Source organism: Mustela putorius, unplaced genomic scaffold (genome assembly GCF_011764305.1).
Source record: "Mustela putorius furo isolate JIRA1106 unplaced genomic scaffold, ASM1176430v1.1 tig00003869_pilon_pilon_pilon, whole genome shotgun sequence".
Taxonomy (NCBI): Eukaryota; Metazoa; Chordata; class Mammalia; order Carnivora; family Mustelidae; genus Mustela; species Mustela putorius.
This window is the reverse complement of record NW_025422021.1, coordinates 3,413,261-3,437,744: the sequence shown is the minus strand read 5'-3', so window position 1 is coordinate 3,437,744 and position 24,484 is coordinate 3,413,261. Positions and strand designations below refer to the sequence as shown.

The 24,484-nt window shown below is 36.8% G+C and overlaps 1 protein-coding gene across 1 annotated transcript in view; it reads right to left on the bottom strand.

Annotated features, from left to right (window-relative positions):
* Window positions 1-178, bottom strand: part of CCDC141 (coiled-coil domain containing 141) — a 231,247-nt gene extending 231,069 nt beyond the window's left edge. Inside the window, exon 1 of the mRNA XM_045066875.1 lies at window positions 20-178. The gene's annotated coding sequence lies outside the window, so the exon portion shown is untranslated. The remainder of the gene's footprint in view (window positions 1-19) is intronic.
* Window positions 179-24,484: the final 24,306 nt, after the last annotated feature.

Below are 24,484 nucleotides of genomic sequence, written 5' to 3'. Positions count from 1 at the left end.
TTGTTAATACGTCACTCACCCAATCGAATCCAACATGAAAGGCAATGATTGCTGAGAATGTCCGGAAGGATAAAGAAGTTACCAACACCTGCAGGAAAAAAGATATTCATATACTCCAGCTTTTAGGAAAAACAGGAAACAAGATGAGAGAAACTCACAGAAACCTGGAAATCAAAAATGGAAACAAAAGTAGCAGCTCATTTGTGCCACACCCCACACAACTCATACCACCCTAAGCAAACCAGTTTCCTATCACAAATTCCACACTCATAAAGGAAGGACTTCAAAAGCAAAGTCAATTTACTTTATGTACAGTTTAGATTCTGCTTCTGGCTTGTCCCTGCCTTAAGCTCCTGCTTTCAGTGTGAGCTCATGGCCTCACCACAAATGTTTGCTGACCTGCTGTGCATAGGCCCTGATGTCCTTAATTAGCACCATCCTCATCAAATTCCTTTAGATTTGTAAAACGTGTAACCACTGGGCCTGGCTGGCCCCTCAGCAGCCTTGCACTTCTGTCAGAGTTGTTGAAGAACTGAGGCAAAAGAAGCTCAGTGTCTTATTCAAGTCTATGGACCAAGGGAGTCTACAACCTAGCCTCCTCCCTCTTAGGCTCTTGCTCCACCACCACAGAGAGTAAGGTCTTCTATCCTAATGTGAAGTCAAAAATTATTCAGATGTAAATATACACCCTTCACTCAGCTAGTTCACACAGTTGAGCGCTTCCTGGACAGAGCTCTGAGACAGAACCTCACATAAGCATTCTTAAAAGTCAATAACAGACATACAAAACCCCATCTCTGTTTCCAGTTTTCCTCATTAGAAAACTGAAGATAAAATACACATATGATGGGGCGCCTGGGTGGCTCAGTGGGTGAAGCCACTGCCTTCGGCTCAGGTCATGATCTCAGGGTCCTGGGATCAAGCCCCGCATCGGGCTCTCTGCTCAGCGGGGAGCCTGCTTCCTCCTCTCTCTCTGCCTGCCTCTCTGCCTGCTTGTGATCGCTCTGTCAATTAAATAAATAAAATTAAAAAAAAATACACATATGAATCACTTTGACAAGAAGGCTTTTATAACATAGAAAATACACCAAGCCTAATATCCTGGAAATGCCAAGAACCCTCTTAAAGAATTTCCCAAATCAGGGTGCCTAGATGGTTTAGTCTGTTACACATCGGACTCTTGATTTTGTCTCAAGTCAGATCTCAGGGTTGTGAGATCAAGTCTAGCGAGCCTGCTTGGGATTCTCTCTCTCCCTCTCACTCTGCCCCTCTCCTTCATCTCTGAAAAAAGAAAAAATAAGAATTTCCCAAATCAATGTGAGCAATCACAATACGGAATAGTTTTATACATGGTTGCAAATTAACAGCATCATAATAAAACTGCTTTGGATTTGTGTCATAGTTCTTACTTTTTTTTTGGCTGTTAAAATGAAATTACATTGTTAAGGAATTTATACATAGAAGAGTGGAAATCAATTCTTCTAGTAATACTCACCATAGGATTGTTTAGTAATTTTATAGGCATTTGTATAAATTATGCATCTGTATAAACTATACATAATTATGCTTAATTTATATATATATAAATTATTTAAAATGATTTTCATTTTTCCTATACCTCAAATATGAAACAAAAACATCTGCTGGGGGTGCCTGGGTGGCTCAATCAGTTAATTGTCTGCCTTCAGCTCAGGTCTTGATCCCAAAGTTCTGGGATCGAGGCCTTTATCAGGCTCCTAGCTTGGAGGGGAGCCAGCTTCTTCCTCTGCCTGCCATTCCCCCTGCCTGTTTTATCTTTCTCTGTCAAACAAATAATGCTTTAAAAGAAAATCTGCTGTACAAATGTCTGCTTAAAATATATTTTATGGACTTTTAACTTCTCAGATTCCTAATTCTATTTTCTTAATTTCCCCATACTTTACACAGGTATGTTAAATATAAATATTCAAAATAAAATACACAACTTCCTTGGATTTTCATTTTTTTCCAAGTACTTCACTGGTACTTAAGAAAAAAAAAATCCATGGAGAAAGGAAATAGCTATAATTAGCATTTGTTTTTAAATTTGCTGCTATGTTATATATTCAATCTATATTTATCTATCTTGCATTTTATTGGATTTCTATTATTTATATATTTATATATAATCATATATATTTATAAATATTTATATATAATATATTTATAGATATCTATATATTACATATTTTATATCTATTTCATTTATAATTTATATTTATTTATATTAATTGACATATATTTCAATATACATATATTTAATATAGATAAAATGTAGAGGCATAGAGGACCATGTTTAAACATTGACTGACTCTCTGAATATCTGAATCCACTAACCTTCACCTTTCCACTTTTTCAATTTGTATTTTAATATAGTGATTTCCAACCTTCTTTAAGCTACTACATTCTGTGGTTTAATCTGTGAAATTGCTAATCCATTACTTCCCCTTTCTGCTCATGGTATATCATGTACTAAACTGTGTTGTAATATTAATTGGGTTTTCAAAGGTTTTTGTAAAAGTTGTTTTTCAAATACTTAAATTCTTGTGGAGATATTTGAAGATACTTTGAGGTAACACAAACTTTACACTTAGAAATATTAGTATTCCAATTATTTATTATTTTCAGCCTTATTGAGGTATAAGTGACATAAGACATTGTATAAGTTTAAGGTCTACAATGTGTTGACTGCAAAATAATTACCACTGTAGCATTAGTTAGCACCTCCATCACACATATATAATATACATATATAAATATTAATAAATATATAGATACATTTTAAATATAAAATATATAACCATATATATGTATATATTTATATATACACACACTTTTTTTTTAGAGCAAGAAATTGGAGGTGAGGGACAGAGGGAGAGAGAGAGAGAGAATCCCAAGCAGGCTCCACATCCAGAGCCTGCGGCCAGGCTTGGTTTTACAACCCTGAGATCATGACCTGAGCGAAAAATCAAGAATTGGATGCTTAACCAACTGAACTAAGCAGGCACCCCTGTAGTGAGACTATTTAAGGTGTACTCACTTAGCAACTTTCACATATATTATACAATACTGTTCACTATAATTAACCATGTTGTGCATTAAATCCTGAGAACTTACCTTTAATTGGAAGTTGTACTCCAAATTAGTTTGGAAGTTTGACCAACATCTCCCCATTGCTCTGATCTTCGAGCGCCTGGTAACCACCATTCTATTCTGTTCCTGTGAGTTTGGCTTTTTTTTAGATTCCATATGTGAGTTCATACAGTATTTATCTTGCTCTGACTTATTTCACTTAGCATAATGTCCTTGAGGCCCAACCAGGTTCTCACAAGTGACAGGATTTCCTTCTTTTTCATGGATAAATGATATTCCTTTGTATTTATATCACTTCTTTATTCATTCCTCCCTTGACAGACACTTTGGTTTTTTTTCATAGCTTGGCTATTGAGAATACTGCTGTAATAAACATGGGAATGCAGACATCTCTTCAAGATTTTGTTTTCATTTCCTTTGGATATATACCCAGAAGTGGGAATCCTGGATCATATGGTGCCTCTATTTAAAATTTTTAAAGAAACCTCCATCTTCTTTTCCATAGTGGCTTCACCAATTTGCAATCCCGCCAAGAGTGCACAGGGATTTTCTTTTCTCAACAACCTTGCCAACTCTTGTTATCTATTGTCTTTTTGACAACAGCCATTCTAATAGGTGTGAGGTGATATCTCATTGTTTTGATTTACTTCTCTCTTACAATAAGTAATGTTGAACATCTTTTCTGTTATCTATCTGTATATCTTCTTTGGAAAAATGTTCAGTTCCTCTGCCTATTTTTTAATTTTTTTTTTTTTTTTTGCTATTGAGTCGTATGATTATGGGTTGGTTTTTTGTTTGTTTGTTTTGGCTATATACTTTGAATATTAACCACTTTTCAGGTAGATATATATTTTCTCCAATCTGTATGTTTTCTTTTCATTTTGTTGATTGTTTGTTGTTGCTGTTGTTGTTTTGTTGTGCAGAAGCTTTCTAAAAGTTTGATGTACTTCCACTTATTGGTTTTTTCTTTTGTTGCTTGTGCTTCTACTGCCATATCCAAAAGTCGTTGCTAAGACCAATGTCAAGGAGCTTTTTCCCCTATGCTTTCTTCTAGGAGTTTTATGGTTTCAAATCTTATGTTTAAGTCTACAGGCAACTGAGTTCATTTTTGTGCGTGGTTTAAGATAAGAGTCCAATTTCAATTTTCTGCATCCAGTTATCCAGTTTTCCCAACACCATTTATTGAAAAGACTTATTCTTTCCCTGTTGAGTCTTTTCAGAATTTTGATAGGGATTATATTACACCTATAGACGACTTTGGGTAGTACGAACATTTTAACAATATTCTTCCAATTCATGAACATGGGATATCTCTCCACTTGCTTGTGTCTTCTTCATTGTTTTTCATCAAAGTCTTGTAGTTTTGAGAGTACAGATGTTTCACTTCCTTGGTTAAGATTGTTCCTGTTTTATTGTTTTTGATGCCATTATGAATGGACTTTTCTTTTTTAAATATTTTCTCACTAATGTTTAGAAACACACTGATTTCTGTATGTTGAGCTTACAGACTGCAACTTTACTGAATTCACTGATTAGTTCTTCTTTTCTGATTTGGATACCCTTTGTTTCTTTTAAAGAATTCTCTAGTACTATGTTGAATAAGAGTGGTGAGAGTGGGAACTTTGTCTTGTTCCTGATCTTAAAAGAAAAATCTTTCAACCCTTCACTGTTGCATATGTGGGTTTGTCCTGTATGGCCTTTATTATATTCAAGTATTTTCCTTCTCTACCCAATTAATTGAGAGTTTTTATCATGAAAGGATGCTGTATTTTTCCAAATGCCTTTTCTGCAAATATTGAGATGATATCATTTTTATCTTTCATTCTATTAATGCATGTATCACATGTATTGATTTGACATGTTGAGCCCTTCTGGATTCCCAAAAGATAAATCTCACTTGGTCACAATACTCAAAATATATGATCCTTCTAATGTGCTACTGAATTCAGTTTGAGAATATTCTGTTAAAAATTTTTGCATCCGTATTCATCAGGAATATTGGTCTATAGTTTTGTAATCTTTCATATCTGTCTGTGGTATTAGAGAGATGCCAGCCTTAAAGAATGAGTTTGTAACTCTCTTTCCTCACCCTCAACATTTTGAAAGAGTTTAAGAAGGATTGGTGTAAATGATTCCTTAAAAGTTTGGTAGAATTTACCAGTGAAAGCATTTGCTCCTGGATTTTTCCTTGATGGGGGTTTTTGATTACTGATTCAATCTGTTTACTTGTTATTGACTGTTCAGATTTTCTATTTCTTCATAATTCAGTCTTGGTACATTCTGTTTCCAGAAATTTATCCATTACTTCTAGATTAACCTATTTTTGTGTATCTAATTACTCAGAGTAGTCTCTATGATCTTTTGTATATCTGTGGTATCAGTAGTAATGTCTCTTCTTTCACTTGATTTTGAGTCTTCTTTTTTGCTTAATCTAGCCAAAGATTTGTCTGTTTTTTAAATTTTTTTTTTTTTTAAGAGTTCCAAATTTTCCCAATCTTTTCTATTGCTTTCTGGCCTCTATTTCTGTTCTGATCTTTGCTATTTTCTTCTTTCTCTTAACTTTGGGTTTACTTTGTTCTTTTTTTAGTTCCTTAAGGTATAGAGCTTGGTTGTTTGAGATCTTTCCTTTCTCTTAATCTTGGCATTTATCACTATAAATGTCCTCTTAGAACTACTTTTGCAGCATTGTGTAGATTTCAACATGTTGTGTTTCTGTTTTCATTCGCTTCAGGATATTTTTTCATTTCCGTTTTGATTTCTTCTTTGACTCATTTGGTGTTCAGAAGATTCTTCTTTGTACTTTTAAAATCACTTTTGTCTACCTTGGTTGATAGGTACATGGACAGAATGAGAGGTGATTTGACCAAATCATCAGTAACCAGTGGATTGTGAGTAGATAGGGCTAAGGGTCCAAATAGGCCAGGTCAAATAGGTAGTAGAACATGTAAACAAATAATACTCTTAAACAGAGAATCTGGGTTACTACTGCAATGTGATACCTCCCTCTCATAATTGACATCCAGACTAGTTAAGCTTGTGGACATCTGAGTTGTGTAATATTTGGTTAGTTTTCTTAATTTTCTTCTTCATGGCTATCAGGAGGCTTGAGTAAGTAATGTGGTTGAAGCCAAGGTACATTTCCTTCAAAGCCAAGGATACATTAAAATTCATTTCTGAAAGGAAGTTCTTTGGTTTAGAATGTATGTTCCAGGATAAAGAGTAGCATGCATTTTATTTAGAATCTCTCCACAAAATTCTATCTCCTAACTACATTTGGACTTGCAAAATTTGCAGAATAAAACAGAAAGACCAGCTTATGGAGAATTACAAGGTAGAAGTCTGTTTTTGTGCCTTCACATTCTGTTTCCTCCTGGTCTCCTCTGCCAGAGCACACACCACCTGTCACGAGCCCCTTGCCTCAGAGCCAACCATACTTGTCCTTACCTGGATGTTAACCAGCTCCTACCAGGGAGCTGTCTCTACCTAATATTTTAGTTGGTACTGACTTGAAGTGTGGCATCCTCTAGATGATGCTCCATTTAGGACTCTTAACAAGAAGAGATGTTTTTACATTTGGAGAGTAGACCTACAAAAAGCAAACTTGTGGTCTTGTCTACTCTCTTCTCTCCTATCATAATACTTGTAATACTCGATGAAAAGCCCAAAAGAAACAAATGGGTTAAAAACAGAACAGAAATTTGATGGTGATTAGATTCCATGTAAATATTTTTTTTCAACAGGTATTATTGAGCATTTCTGATATTTTGGGTATGGTTTTAGACACAAGGGAAACATCAGGGAATACACACAGGGTCTTTGTCTTCAAGGACCTTGCAGGCTAAGAAGCTCACAGAGGAAAAATGCAATATACAAAACTGATCATGTGCCAGTTACCCTCCTGAAGATTTGATAATCTCATAAAATTACCAGAAAAACACTCTGAGGTATTCACTATTAATTTCATTTTACTGAGGAATTTGACCTAGATACAGTAGATAACTTATCCAGAATTACAAAGTTAATATGGCTCAACAATACCAACAGAACACCAAAAACAGGACTCTTCATCTCTAGCTCTAGAATGTAGAGGCAAAGCTTGTGTAATTCCAAACTTCTCTCTGCTTTCTATGTCATACTGCCTAAAGCAAATTGAATTATGAACAGATGTAGAATCATAAACAAATTTAGCAAACTGGAAAATTAAACATCTATTAACAATTTTAGGTATGTCTAAGTAGGCTCTACACTTGTGAATTCTCTTGATCATCAATCCAACTATGGAGAGAATTAGTTGTGATTTGCCAGCCAGATCACATTCTTCCCTCTTTTTTTAACTAACTTCTTATCAATTCCTTTTAAAGAATCTTTTTAAGTTTTTATCATTACAGTTATACTCTATCCCTTCATCGTGTTTACCCTTATTATATATATATATATATATATATATATATATATTATTTTAAAGATATATATATCTTTCTTTCTTTCTTTAAAATTTTGGGAGGCAGTTTCTTCTAACATACCAAAATACACCAAAACTCAAGTGTATGGTTCTGTTCTGTTTGCCAGTCTAATATATACATATATATATTTTTTTCTTCTCCTTCCTTCCTTCTTCTTCCTTCTTTCTTCTTCTTCTTCTTCTTCTTCTTCTTCTTCTTCTTCTTCTTCCTTCTTCCTCCTTCCTTCTTCTTCTCCCCCCAGTTTTGGGTCTTTTCTGATTTCATTAGTGTATATTTTTCTGGGGTCATTGCTACCCTTTTAGTATTGTTCTTTCATTCATCTCTTCTTACCTGGATAAAATGACAAGGTGGAAAAATTCACATACAAAAAAAGAACAAGAGGCAGTAGTGGTGGCTAGGGACCTAATCAATACAGACATTAGTAATATGTCAGAACTATAGTTCAAAATGACGATTATAAGATGCTGGCTGGGCTCAAAAAAAGTATGGAAGATATTAGAGAATCTTTCTGGAGAAATTAAATCCCTTTCTGGAGAAATAAAAGAACTAAAATCTAATCAAGGTGAAATAAAAAAGCTACTACTGAGGTATAATAAAAAATGGAGGCTCTTACTGCTAGGATAAATGAGGCAGAGAGAGAATTAGTGATATAGAAGACCAAATGATGGAGAATAAAGAAGCTGAGCAAAAGAGAGGTAAACAAGTACTGGACCATAAGAGGAGAATTCAAGAGATAAGTGATATCATAAGAAGAAATAATATTAGAAAAAAGGGATTCCAGAAGAAGAACAAAGGAAGAGGGGGACAGAAGGTATATTGGAATAAATCATAGCAGAGAATTTCCCTAATTTGAAGGGAACAAGCATCAAAATCCAGGAGGTACAGAGAACCCTCCTCAAAATCAATAAAAATAGGTCCACACCCCATCATCTAATAGTAAAACTTACAAGACTTAGTGACAAAGAGAAAATCCTGAAAGCAGCTAGGGACAAGAGGTTTGTCACATACGATGATACAAATATTAGCAGCAGACCTATTCAGGGAGACCTGACAGGCCAGAAAGGACTAGCATGATATATTCAGAGCACTAAATGAGAAAAAGATGCAGCCAAGAATACTATATCCTGCTAGGCTGCAATTGAGAATAGAAGGAGAGATAAAAAGCTTCTAGGACAGGTATTTTCATGGGGGGGGGGGACAAGATGGCGGGGAAGTAGGAGGAGGCACCTTTTAAACCTGTACCCTAAAGTGAGCTGATTACCAACCAAAGAACTCTGATCACCCATGAAATCAGCCTGAGATCAGAATTATACACATCTGGATCTCTACAGGGGCAGAAGACGCCACTGGGCAGGTAAAGCGGAATGGGAACAGTGAACTGATATCGGAAGATAAACAAAAGGGGGAGGGAGCCACCAGAGGCGACCGGTTGGTAAGTAATACCCCAATACGAGCGAGAGTGCCCTGCATCTGGGGACCAGCATTAACTTGGGAGACTGGTTGAAAGCACTTCAAAAAAGCAAAAGAACGTGGGAGGAAATTGTGGGAATCAGGGTGGCTAGGGACAGGGGCTTAAGTCCCCGGTCCCAGGACAGCCTCCCCTGGCAATGAGCCAGAGAGAGTGCGGTGGAGAAACCAGGTGTTGGTCCCTAAGCCACCAGCGCACCCGAGAATGCGTGGGGACCGGCTCCTGTGAGGGGCTGGGTGCCTCACCAGAGGACAGAACGCCCAAGCCCTGCTATACAGCCTGAGATGTGCGCGCCCCTCATTCTCCCCTGAAAGAGGTACACAAAGGCCGGGCCATTGTTTCAGAGCCTAAGACGCACGCCCCAAATTCTCCCTTGAAAGAGGTGCTTGAAGTCCCAGCCTGGTGCTTTCGGACCTGCGCCCCATTCTCAGAGCCTGAAAAGCATGCGCGACCCACAGTCTCCCCTGAAATTGGTGCGTGCAAGCCAAGCACTCTTAGACCCAGAAAGACCAGGCACTCCCAGCCCAGGCCAGCGGGAAAATCTCAGTGTTTGATCGCTGCTTGGAACCTCTCTGGCGGTCTGGAGCTGCCTAGACAGCCACTGCTGCCGCGGTTTTAGGTACAAGCAAAAGATCCTGCATCCCCAGGGACCACGACTTGGAACCTGCTCTGCCAGCGGCCAATTGGGAACTTATTTGGGCTCTGCAGCCAGACTGAGGCTTCTCTCTGAAAGGGAGGCCAGGATGCAGTTTGTTTTCCCCTAAAACTACAAAACCCATCAAAAGCGGTCAAGGTGAGAGAAAAAAAAAAAGTGAACAAACATAAAAACTGCCAGAGAACAAAAACCTGAAAAAAACCAGTTTCCTTAGAGCCCACCCCCTTGAGGAGGGCGGGGGGACTTAACTCAGGGAACCTCATTGACTGAAAACCCACGTGGCAGGCCCCTCCCCCAGAAAACAAACCAAGAAAGGAGAAAAAAAAAAAAAGAAGACTACAAGAGAACAACCACCACTACTTCATAGGACAACTTTTATTTTTAACTCGTTCCCACTATTCTGGTTCTTTTTTTTTTTTTAATAGATAATTTTTTAACCTATTTACCATCACAGTGAGATGTCCAGTACATCAAATTCCATAATAACCTTCTAACCTGAACTTTTTGTACATACACCTGTGTTTTTCTTTTGCATTTCTATTTTTTGATTTTTTTTAATTTTAGTTTAGTCTAGTTTATTCCTTTTTATTTTTACTTTCTAATAGTCATATAGAGTTAAACTTCAAAGTAAACCCCTTTCCCCAATCAATACTACCCCTATAGGTAAACCAATTTTTAATCCCCCTTTATCTCGGAAAGTTGAGTCATTTAACAAAGATACCAAGATACATCCAGGAGGAATCAAAACAACCTTCCTCACCCACACTGAGAATTTATTACCACTCTCCCATCTTTTTCTTCCACCAGTGTTTCTGTGTTTGTCCTGATAGTATATAAATCTTATACTTGGGGTTCTTTTTGACGAGGTTCTTCCTTTATTTGCATATATATTTTTTTTTCCTCTTGTCATATATTTTTATCAGTCTTTGTGTTTGTCTGTCTTTGATTGTATACTTCATAAATCTTACCTTGGGGCCCATTTGGCTGAACCTTCTCTTTGATCTTCCCTTTCTTTCATCTCTCTCTCTCTCTCTTTTTTTTTCTTTTTTTTCTTTTTCTTTTCTTTTGTCTCTTGTATGGGTGGGGAATCCTGATTGCTCAGAAGTGTTCCAGGGTGCACCTTGACTGCACCATGGTCGATACATCAAGCTACATGTGTTCAGTCATCTCTCACCAAAATGATTAGGAGGAGAAATGCCCAACAGAAGAAAAATACAGAGGAGGGACCTTCAGCAACAGAGCTAATGGCTACCAACATAGACAATATGTCTGAAAGAGAATTCAGGCTAACAATTATCCAGGCAATAGCTAGGTTGGAAAAAGCCATGGACGACCAAACGGAATTGATTAGGGCCGAACTGAAAGCGACCAGACAGGATGTTCACAATGTTAGGGCTGAGCTGAAAGCTACCAGGGATGAGCTTCACAATGCTCTCAATGAGTTCCAATCTAATCTAAACTCTCTCAAAGCTAGGGTAACTGAGACAGAAGATAGAATTAGTGATCTGGAGGACAAACAGATAAAAAGAAAGGATCAGGAGGAAGCCTGGAGCAAACAGCTTAGAAACCACGAAAACAGAATCAGGGAAATAAATGATGCCATGAAACGTTCCAACATCAGAATTATTGGAATCCCTGAAGGGGAGGAGAAAGAAAGAAGTCTAGAAGATATAGTGGAACAAGTTCTTCATGAAAATTTTCCCAATCTCATGAATGGAACCAGCGTTCATGTACTAGAGGCTGAAAGGACTCCACCCAAGATTATACATTCCAAAAAAATATCACAACACCTGATAGTCAAATTGAGGAATCATAATCGTAGGTATAATCTCTTGAAAGCTGCTAGGACAAAGAGGCTCCTTAGTTACAAAGTAAAACCCATCAGAATAACGTCAGACCTCTTCACAGACCCTGGCAAGCCAGAAAGGGCTAGCAAGATATATTCAGGGCATTAATGAGAAGAACATGCAGCCAAGAATACTTTATCCAGCAAGACTGACATTCAAAATGGATGGAGAGATAAAGAGTTTCCAAGACCGACAAGGCTTAAAAGACTATGCAACCACCAAGCTGACACTGCAGGAAATATTAAGGGGGGGTTCTATAAAAGAGGAAAAATCCTAAGAATAGCATTGAACAGAAATATAGAGACAATCTACAGAAAGAAAGACTTCAAAGGTAACATGATGTCAATAAAAATGTATCTATCAATAATCACTCTCAATGTGAATGGCCTAAATGCGCCCATAAAATGGCACAGGGTTGCAGACTGGATAAAACTACAGGACCCATCCATATGTTGTCTACAAGAGACCGATTTTGAACCTAAAGATACAACCAGACTGAAAGTGAAGGGATGGAGAAGCATCTTTCATGCCAATGGGCCTCAAAAGAAGGCTTGGGTAGTGATTCTCATATCAGATAAATTAGATTTTAAATTAAAGACCATAGTCAGAGATATAGAAGGACACTACATCATTCTTAAAGGGACTATCCACCAAGATGATCTAACAATTGTAAATATCTATGCCCCCAATATGGGAGCAGCCAATTACATAAGAAAACTGTTAATCAAGATAAAGAATCATATCCATATGAATGCATTAATAGTAGGAGATCTTAACACTCCTCTCTCAGAAATAGACAGATCATCAAAGCAGAAAATTAATTAAGAAACAAGAGCATTGACACATTGGACCAGATGGACCTCATAGATATATACAGAACATTCCACCCTAAAACAACAGAATACTCATTCTTCTCAAGTGCACATGGAACCTTCTCATGAATAGACCACATATTGGGGCACAAATCAGGACTCAACCGATACCAAAAGACTGAGATTATTCCCTGCATATTCTCAGATCACAATACCTTGAAACTGGAGCTCAATCACAAGGAAAAGTTCCGAAGGAACTCAAACACCTGGAAGCTAAAGACCACCTTGCTTAAGAATGCTTGGATCAACCAGGAGATCAAAGAAGAACTGAAACAATTCATGGAAACCAATGAGAATGAAGACACTTCAGTTCAAAATCTATGGGATACTGGGGCGCCTGGGTGGCTCAGTGGGTTAAAGCCTCTGCCTTCGGCTCAGGTCATGGTCTCAGAGTCCTGGGATCGAGCCCCGCATCGGGCTCTCTACTCAGCGGGGAGCCTGCTTCCTCCTCTCTCTCTCTGCCTGCCTCTCTGCCTACTTGTAATCTCTGCCTTTCAAATGAATAAATAAAATCTTTAAAAAAAAATTTAAAATAAATAAATAAATAAATAAATAAATAAATAAAATCTATGGGATACAGCAAAAGCTGTCCTAAGGGGGAAATACATAGCCATCCAAGCCTCTCTCAAAAAAAAATTGAAAAATCCAGAACACAGCAGCTATCTCTACACCTTAAAGAACTGGAGAATCAATAACAAATCAAACCAACTCCACACATAAGAAGGGAAATAATCAAGATTAGAGCTGAGATCAATGAGGTAGAAACCAGAAATACAGTAGAACGTATCAATGAAACTAGAAGCTTGTTTTTTGAAAGAATCAATAAGATCGAAAAACCATTGGCCACACTAATCCAAAAGAAAAGAGAGAAAGCCCAAATTCATAAAATTATGAATGAAAAGGGAGAGATCACAACTAACACCAAGGAAGTAGAAACAATCATCAGAAGTTATTATCAAGTTATATGCCAATAAGCTAAGCAACCTAGATGAAATGGATGCATTCCTGGAAAACTATAAACTCCCAAAATTGAATCAGGAAGAAATTGACAACCTGAATAGACCGATATCTAGTAACGAGATTGAAGCAGTGATCAAAAACCTCCCAAAAAACAAGAGCCCAGGACCTGACGGATTCCCTGGGGAATTCTACCAAACTTTCAAAGAAGAAATAACACCTATTCTCCTGAAATGTTTCAAAAAATTGAAGCAGAAGGAAAACTTCCAGACTCTTTCTATGAAGCCAGCATTACCCTGATCCCCAAACCAGGCAAAGACCCTACCAAAAAGGAGAATTTTAGACCAATATCATTGATGAATATGGATGCTAAGATTCTCAACAAGATCCTAGCAAACAGGATCCAACAGCACATTAAGAAGATTATCTACCATGACTAGGTGGGATTTATCCCTGGGCTCCAAGGATGGTTCAACATTCGCAAATCAATCAATGTGATAGAACAAATTAATATGAGAAGAGAAAAGAACCACATGGTCCTCTCAATTGATGCAGAAAAAGCATTTGACAAAATCCAGCATCCATTCCTGATTAAAACACTTCAAAGTATAGGGATAGAGGGAACATTCCTGAAATTCATCAAATCTATCTATGAAAGACCCAAAGCAAATATCATCCTCAATGGGAAAAAGCTTGCAGCCTTCCCGTTCAGGAACACGACAAGGATGCCCACTCTCACCACTCTTGTTCAACATAATATTAGAAGTCCTAGCAACAGCAATCAGACAACAAAGAGAAATAAAAGGTATCCAAATTGGCAGTGAAGAAGTCAAACTCTCTCTCTTCGCAGATGACATGATTCTTTATGTGGAAAACCCAAAAGACTCCACCCCCAAACTACTAGAACTCATACAGCAATTCAGCAACGTGGCAGGATACAAAGTCAATGTACAGAAATCAGTGGCCTTCTTATACACTAACAATGAAAATACAGAAAGGGAAATTAGAGAATCGATTCCACTTACAATAGCACCAAGAACCATAAGATACCTGGGAATAAACCTAACCAAAGAGGTAAGGATCTGTATTCGAGGAACTACAGGACACTCATGAAAGAAATTGAAGAAGACACAAAAAGATGGAAGACCATTCCATGCTCTTGGATCGGAAGAATAAACATTGTTAAAATGTCTATACTGCCTAGAGCAATCTATACTTTTAATGCCATTCCGATCAAAATTCCACTGGTATTTTTCAAATAGCTGGAGCAAATAATCCAAAAATTTGTATGGAATCAGAAGAGACCCCGAATCGCTAAAGAAATATTTAAAAACAAAAATAAAACAGGGGGCATCACGCTACCTGATTTCAAGCTTTACTACAAAGCTGTGATCACCAAGACAGCATGGTACTGGCATAAAAATAGACACATAGACCAGTGGAACAGAGTAGAGAGCCCAGATATGGACCCTCAACTCTATGGGCTAATAATCTTCGACAAAATGGGAAAAAATATACAGTGGAAAAAGGACAGTCTCTTCAATAAATGGTGCTGGGAAAACTGGACAGCTATATGTAGAAGAATGAAACTCAACCATTCTTTTACACCATACACAAAGATAAACTCAAAATGGATAAAAGACCTCAACGTGAGACAAGAATCCATCAGAATCCTAGAGGAGAACATAGACAGTAATCTCTTTGATATCAGTCACAGCAACTTCTTTCAAGATATGTTGCCAAAGGCAAAGGAAACAAAAGCAAAAATAAACTTTTGGGACTTCATCAAAATCAAAAGCTTCTGCACAGCAAAGGAAACAGTCAAGAAAACAAAGAGGCAACCCACGGAATGGGAGAAGATATTTGCAAATGACAGTACAGACAAAAGGTTGATATCCAGGATCTATAAAGAACTTCTCAAACTCAACACACACAAAACAGATAATCATATCAAAAAATGGGCAGAAGATTTGAACAGACACTTTTCCCATGAAGACATACAAATGGCTATCAGACACATGAAAAAATGTTCATCATCACTAGCCCTCAGGCAGATTCAAATTAAAACCACATTGAGATATCACCTTACACCAGTTAGAATGGCCAAAATTAGCAAGACAGGAAACAACATGTGTTGGAGGGGATGTGGAGAAAGGGGAACCCTCTTAAACTGTTGGTGGGAATGCAAGTTGGTGCAGCCTCCTTGGAGAACAGTGTGGAGTTTCCTCAAGAAATTAAAAATAGAGCTTCCCTATGATCCTGCAATTGCACTACTGGGTATTTACCCCAAAGATACAGATGTCGTGAAAAGAAGGGCCATCTGTACCCCAATGTTTATAGCAGCAATGGCCACGGTCGCTAAACTGTGGAAAGAACCAAGATGCCCTTCAACAGACGAATGGATAAGGAAAATGTGGTCCATATACACTATGGAGTATTATGCCTCCATCAGAAAGGACGAACACCCAACTTTTGTAGCAACATGGACGGGACTGGAAGAGATTATGCTGAGTGAAATAAGTCAAGCAGAGAGAGTCAATTATCATATGGTTTCACTTATTTGTGGAGCATAACAAATAGCATGGAGGACATGGGGAGTTAGAGAGGAGAAGGGAGTTGAGGGAAATTGGAAGGGGAGGTGAACCATGAGAGACTATGGACTCTGAAAAACAATCTGAGGGTTTTGAAGCGGTGGGGGGTGGGAGGTTGGGGTACCAGGTGGTGGGTATTACAGAGGACATGGATTTCATGGAGCACTGGGTGTGGTGCAAAAATAATGAATACTGTTATGCTGAAAATAAATAAAAAATAAATTAAAAAAAAAAAGCTTCTAGGACAAACAAAAACTAAAAGAATTTGCAAACACCAAACCAGCCCTACAGGAAATATTGAAAGCGGTCTTCTAAGCAAAGAGAGAGTCTAAAAGCAACAGACCAGAAAGGAAGAGAGGCAATATTCAGTAACAGGCACCTTACAGGCAATACAATGGCACTAAATTGATATCTTTCAATAGTTAATCCTGAATGTAAATGGGCTAAATACCTCAATCAAAAGACACAGGTATCAAAATGGATTAAAAAAACAAGGCCTATCAATATGCTATCTACAAGAAACTCATTGTAGTCCCAAGGACACATCCAGATTTAAAGTGAGGGAGTGGAAAACAATTTACCATGCTAATGGACATCAAAAGAAAGCTGGGGTGGTAATCCTTACATCAGATAAATTAGATTTTAAGCCAACGACTATAATAAGATATGAGGAAGGACACTATATCATACTTAAAGGGTCTGTCTAACAAGAAGATCTAATCATTTTAAATATCTATGCCCGTAACATGTGAGCAGCCAACTATATAAACCAATTAATAACAAAAAAATCAAAGAAACAGATCACCAATAATACAATAATAGTAGGGGATTTTATCACCCCCTCACTGACATGGACAGATCATCTAAGCAAAAGATCAACAAAGAAATAAAGGCATTAATGACACACTGGACCAGATGGACATCAAGATATATTTAGAACATTGCATCCCCAAACAAAGAATACACATTCTTCTCTAGTGTACATTTACGTTCTCCAGAACAGATCACATCCTGGGTCACAAATCAGGTCTCAACTAGTACCAAAAGATTGGGATCTTTCCCTGCATGTTTTCAGACCACCATGGTCTGAAACTAGAACTCAACCACAGGAGGAAAGTTGGAAAGAACTCAAATACATGGAGACTAAAGAGCATCCTACTAAAGAATGAATGAATCAATCAGGAAATTAAAGAATTAAGAAAATTCATGGAAACAAATGAAAATGAAAACACAACTGTTCAAAATCTTTGGAACACAACAAAGGCAGTCCTGAGAGGAAAGCATATAGCCATACAAGCCTAGCCTCAGCAACCAGACAACAAAAAGAAATAAAAGCATCTGAATTGGCAAAGAAGAAGTCAAACTTTCATTCTTTGCAGATGATCTGATACTTTACATGAAAAACCCCTAAGACTCCACTCCAAAACTGCTAGAACTCATACAGGAATATAAAATGTGTCAGGATATAAAATCAATGCCCAGAAATCAGTTGTGTTTCTATGCACCAACAGCAAGACGGAAGAAAGAGAACTTATGGAGTCCATCCCACTTACAATTGCACCCCAAACCATAAGATACCTAGGAATAAACCTAACGAAAGAGGCAAAGAATCTGTACTCAGAAACTATAAATACTCATGAAAGAAATGGACGAAAACACAAAGAAATGGGAAAATGTTCCATGCTCATGGATTGGAAGAAAAAACATTGTGAAAATGTCTATGCTACCTAAAGCAATCTACACATTTAATGCAATCCATATCAAAATACCATCAATTTTTTCAAAGAAATGGAACAAATAATCCTAAAATTTATATGGAACCAGAAAAGACCTCAAATAGCCAGAGGAAAGTTGTAAGAGAAAGTCAAAGTTGGTGGCATCACAATTCCAGACTTCAAGCTCTATTACAAAGCTGTCATCATGAAGACAGCATGGCATTGGCATAAAAACAGGTACATAGATCAATGGAACAGAATAGAGAGCCCAGAAATAGAGCCTCAACTCTATGGTCAACTAATCTTCGACAAAGCAGGAAAGAATGTCCAATGGAAAAAAGGCAGTCTCTTCAAAAAATTGTGTTGGGAAAACTGGACATTCACATGCAGAAGAATGAAACTGGACCATTTCCTTACACCACACACAAAAATAGACTCAAAATGGATGAAAGATCTTAACGTGAGACAGGAATCCATCAAAATGCTTGAGGAGAACACAGGCAGCAACCTCTTTGACCTCACCCACAGCAACTTCTTCCTAGAAACATCGCCAAAGGCAAGGGAAGCAAGGGCAAAAATGAACTATTGGGACTTCGTCAAAATCTAAAGCTTTTGCACAGCAAAGGAAACATCAAAAAACCAAAAGACAACTGACAGGAATGGGAGAAGATATTTGCAAATGACCTATCAGATAAATGGCTATTATCCAAAATCTATAAAGAACTTACCAAACTCAATGCCCAAAGAACAAATAATCCAATCAAGAAATGGGCAGAGGACATGAACAGACATTTCTGTAAAGAAGACACCCAGATGGCCAACAGACATAAGTACTCAACATCACTGGCATCAGGGAAATACAAATCAAAGCCACATGAGATACCACTTCACACCAGTCAAAATAGCTAAAATTAACAAGTCAGGAAATGACAGATGTTGGCAAGGATGCAGAGTAAGGAGAGACCTCCTACACTATTGGTGGGAATGTAAGCTGGTGCAGCCACTCTGGAGAAGAGTATGGAGGTTCCTCAAAAATTTGAAAATAGAGCTACCCTAGACCCAGCAAACACACTCCTGGGTATTTACCCTAAAGATGCAAATGTGGTGATCAAAACGGGCATGTGCACCTGAATGTTTATAGCAGCAATGTCCACAGTAGCCAATGTATGGAACGAAACTATATGTCCAACAGATGAATGGATAAAGAAGATGTGGTATACACACACACACACACACACACACACACACACACACACTGGAGCACTATGCAGTCATCAGAAAAACAAAATCTTGCCATTTACAACGACATGGATGGAACTAGAGGGTATCATGCTACGTGAAATAAGTCAATCAGAGAAAGACAATTATCATATGATCTCTTCGATATGAGGAGTTTAAGAGCCAGAGTGGGGGGTTGTGGAGGTAGAGGGGAAATATACCTAAGCTTCTGGAAAGCAATTCAGTTATATCTATCAAAAGCCTTAAAATGTGGATAAATTCCAATCTAATATTTCCTACTTCAGCAATCAATCTTAAGAACAGATGCTGTCACAATTAAGTACAAAGATGTTCATATTAGCATTGCTTATCACAGCATTAGGAAAGACCAAAAAGAAGGAATTGAATGAAATGTTTTGCCTAATAGTTAAATTATGATATCTACATATTGAATATTAACACAATCACTGGCTTACACTAAAGAAAAAAATATTTAATAAAGGGAAAATTTTACGATACAATGACCATAAAAATTGGGAAATAAAGTTGAATATTAAGATAATCTTGTTAGGTAAAATACAAATGAAATGCATCAAATATTAACTATATTTTCTGTGTTGATGAATTATGGACAGTTTTTGCTTTATGTATTTTTCTCTATTTACTAGGGTACTTTTAAAAACAATAGCTGTACTTCTTTCTGAAGTTTAAAAAGAATTTTTTTTTTGAAAGAGGGAGAGAGAGAGAGAGGCAGAGGGAGAGGGAGAGAATCTTAAGAAGGCTCCACGTCCAGTATAGAATCTGACATTGGGCTCAGTCTCACAACCCTGGGATCATGAGCTGAGTCAAAATCAAGAATCAGATGTTTAAATGACTGAGCCTCCCAGAAACATAATTTTTAATAATAAAGCAAAAAGCACAGTGGACCACAATCATCACTCAGTCATGAGATAGTGGAAATTTCAGTTCAGGCTTCACTGTTCTGAGTTTACTAAACTTTAACCACATATGGAATGTGCTTATATTCCTGAACCTGTTAATTTTATAAATATATTTGGTTTCTGTGGCCCCTGAGGTATGTAACGTATTTCCCAAAATGCCACCACTGCATTATTTTATTTAAATTACAGAAATCAGATAATTTGAAAGATGATCAGACAATGACTTTGAAAGGTTCATATACTAAATTTTTTATAAAAGATATCTTAGAATCTTGCAATCCAAAGTGGTCTATAGACTGGTGTTAGCATCAACATCTGGAAACTTATTGGAAATGCAGAACCTCACTTCCTACCCAACTTACTGAATCAGAATTTGCACTTTAATAACATCTCCAGTTAATTTATGGGCATAGTCAGATTTAATAATTACTGATCTAGAACACATATTTTAGTTCAAACTACATGTCTACAACATAACTATGTTCCTCCCTTGAAGTTAAATCTATGTTCATGTCCTAAGCACCAAAGAGATATCTCTGTGGTTTACCAGCTCTAAACATTTTTTTAGGACAAATGTGGATGCCTGGGTGCCTGGGTGGCTCAGTTGGTTAAGTGCTGGACTTTTGATTTAAGCTCAGGTTATGATCTCAGGGTCATGAGATTGAGCCCCATGTAAGGCTCTCTGCTTGGTGTGGAGTCTTGTCTCTGCTCTTCCCCTTGCTCTCTCTCTCTCTCTCTCTCAAATAAATAAATAAAATCTTAAAAACAAAAATAAAAACAAAAGCAGTTTCCAACTACTGAATGAAATATGTTCTAAAAATCTATTGGTAGGTAAGTCAATTGTTTACAACTTGCAACATACAGTAATATTATTAATACTAACTATATGTCTAGGTCACCCTACAAAGTAGCTTGCTTAACCCACAAGTAACTAAAGCGGATCAAATTGCATTTTAATCATTGTTTTTGATGGGAAAATTTGTTCCCAGTCCTAGCAGAAGAGTCTAAGAAAGCCTGGTCCTGCCATCAATACAGCACTTCCGCATAGCTGCAACTATGTAGACAACTGGTAGAGCTAATAGTCTAATTCAGAGAGTGTTGTAGATACAATAAATTGGATAGAAAGACAGAATGCTAGGTGTTGCTATTGACTCATTCATGTTGTCTCCCAGTCTTCATTTTTACTAAGAACAGACATTGGCAAGATTACTTATCTTCAGGGGTTTGGAGGAACCCTCATCCTGGGACTGAGGGAATTAACCTTTCCAAACAGGCATGGCTTCATTAGCATCAACTGGTAACAAAGGATTTATAACTGAACTATCCATTAAGAGTATCTTCTTTGCTTCTCCACTCTTAAAGTGCAGTTTTGTCCTACACAAAATAATGTTTGAAATAGACCTGAAGAGAGGGATATTAGCAAATTTCAGTGCACATTGTTTTCATGAGGTATTTAAACCATGATGTTATAGTCTCCATATTTCAGATACTTATGACTTCAATTGAGATTTACTTTCTATAACAGTTTAAAAATAAAAAAGGTACATTGATTTATACTTTTAAAATTGTATTGCCCCAGATTTTCTTATATATTATTTCACCTTGAGAATTCTTGTTGCAACAGGTATTTCAGGATAAGAATATACTTGGTAGGCATTTTATACTTACAAGTGTTTTTAGAACACTGATTTTAATAGAAAATTTAGAAAATAAACATAAGAAAATTACAATGATCTATTAATTCTCTATCTCAAAGGTAACTTACTAAAGTTCTGCAAATAGCTATTTTTATCTTTAAAAATGGGTCATACTATTCCTATGGTTTTGAAAACGTTTTTTCACTCAACAATGCATCATGAATATCTTTTTAGTAGACTTCTACCAACTTCAATAAATAAAGTTCTATAACATTTTCAATGGTATAGTATTCTTACAGAATATCTTTTTAAAACATTTGGGTTATTTTCAAATTTTTGTTCTTATAAACATTGAAAACTAAATCTTTTCAAGACTAGACCCTTTTTGTTAAATAATCAAAGTAAAGTGGAAGATAAACTCCCTATGACGTGTTGTAGTGCGAGGCTATTTAATAAGGGAGTATGACTTGTTAACCACTACATTTTATTTAATAATGGTCACAAATGAGCTTTTATGCTTATTGTTCACTTCTTTTCCAGTTTTTCCACTTTTTTTTTTTTTTTTTTTTTGTTAGATGCCTTTTGTCTCCTATATCAAGGTTAATTCTTTTCTTTCTGGACCTGGCAAAAACTGGGGAATTTCTTGTGCACATATTGATTTTCACATAAGAGTTTATGATTATGGGGGCACCTGGGCGGCTCAACTAGTTAAGCGTAGGGCTTCAGTTCGTGTCATGATCCCAGGTTTTGAGACTGAGCCCGGTATCAGGCTCCCTGCATAGTGGAGAGCCTGCTTCTCCCTCTGCTACTCTCCCTGCTTGTTCTCCCTGTGTCAAATATATATATATTTTCAAAAAAGGGTTTATGATTATCAGAATACTTTTGGGTAGACTTTAAACATTAGATGGAATAGCTTTGTGGATACACTAAGTCTCTAATGGGAAATCTAAAGATGTGGGTGAAAAGTGCAACTAGTAAAATGAAAATATCTATTAAAAATAAAGGTACATTCTTTTTTATATACATATTTTGATCATATGTTGAACTGTCACCCAAATGTACTTAACTTCATTGGACAAGATATAAGGCTCACCAATTTCCAAACTTTGGCAATTTCCAATTCTAAATTCCTGGCAGCCATTCTGGAGCTGATATTATTTATAGCATAGTATGATTAATTTTTTTATTTTAAATATAGATAAATTTGTTCCAATATGCTTTCCCCAGTCCAAATACATATTCACCTTTTAAGTCTTAATAATCAGCTTCTTGGTAGGGAAAAGAGGAATTTAACCACTACCTATTGTGGTAAGAACCTAACAATTTCACACAATGTAAGATTTAAAGAAAACCCTGAATTTCTGTGCCAAACCTGTGGGTGAGATGAGGGGCTGTTGACAGAGAATGAGAAGCACAAGGGAAGGGGTATTTAGCCTCTGTCTTCTATGACTCCAGATTTCAGAAGAGGTCACATTTTGCTTTAATCATTTTAGAAAACAATGTTAGAATAAATTTAAAGCTTTAGAGAACATAATTCAAATAGATTCAAAAATACAGAACTCATCAGATTATGTTATAGAAACCAATATGACTGAATTCTCCCTAGATTTTATGAACGATCTTTATTAACAGAAACCAAAATTATTGTCCAAAGTGATAACATATCAATGAAGTACATATCAAAATATACTGCCATTATTAATAGTTTTTAACATCTTTATTGCATTTACAATGTGTGGAACATTATAGGGATTTACAATAGAGGCCAAATATCCCAGCCCTTAAAAATTGAATAGGAAAGATTGGATGAACCATACATAAGTATCTTTGAACATAAGCATTAGAAACATACATATGATCATAATTTCACAGGCTTATACAAGTAATTGCTGTATGTAATATAACAGGCAGGAAGGGTAAAACACAGTGAATAAGAAAGTCACTGGGGTGTGAAATAACTATAACTAGGTGGTACTAAACAAAAAGACAACACAGGAAATGTGATTTGTAAAGGCTAAAATGTCCTGCAAAAACATAGCTATCCTCTATCACAACTGTGAGGTAGAATTCTTCCCACCCCGTTTTCTGGTTTCTTGACCACTAGTTAGGGGCCTTTCCCATCCAGATGGCGCTCTCTCACATTGCTGTACTCAGGACAGACTAGTAGCACACATTTTTCACTACCCCTTCTACCTCAATTGAACAGAAGTAATCTTTTGTTTAATTGGTCTTCCTTCACCTACTGAAAACGGGTGGCAAGTTAGTAAGATAAACCAGTGCTGTTTCTTCTAGCTAAGATATCACCATGCTTGGGAAATGCTTTAATCCTTCAAGAAGTGAAACTAATGCTAAAATTTCAGGTATAGGAACCTGTTGGGTGCTGTTTAGGGCAGACAGGTATTTCTTTCCTCAAAGAACACCAACTGCCAAGTGTTAATGCCATTTCTATCACAAACCCACTTCTAATATTTCAAATATGAATCATAAAAATAGTTTACACCTTTCTACACATCCAAAATATAGTGAAAATCCAGGACACAGTATAACCACATTGGGAAAAGTATAGCCGTTTCTTTTAAAACTACCCTATGACACAGAAACTCTAATCCTAGGTACTCACCCAAGAGAAACAAAAGCTTATCTTTACATAAGACTTATATTAAGAATAATCATAGCAGCTTTATTTATAACTACTAATGCTGGAAACAGCCCAGGTATTCATAAATAGAAAAATGGATAAATTGCAATATAGTCATACAATGGAATACTACTCGGCAATAAAAAGTAATGAACTACTGAAACAACTAACAATGTGGATATACTTTCAAACCATGGCAAGGGAAGAGGCTTCTAGAAAGAGTACATGCTATGTGGCCCTATTTACATAAAGGTCTAGAAGAGAGAAATTTGATTTGTGGTAGACAAAAGAACAGTGGTTGCCTTTGGGAGGGTGGAGTGGGGTCAAGGATTGACTAGAAAGGATCAGAGGTGAATTTTCTGATTATATAT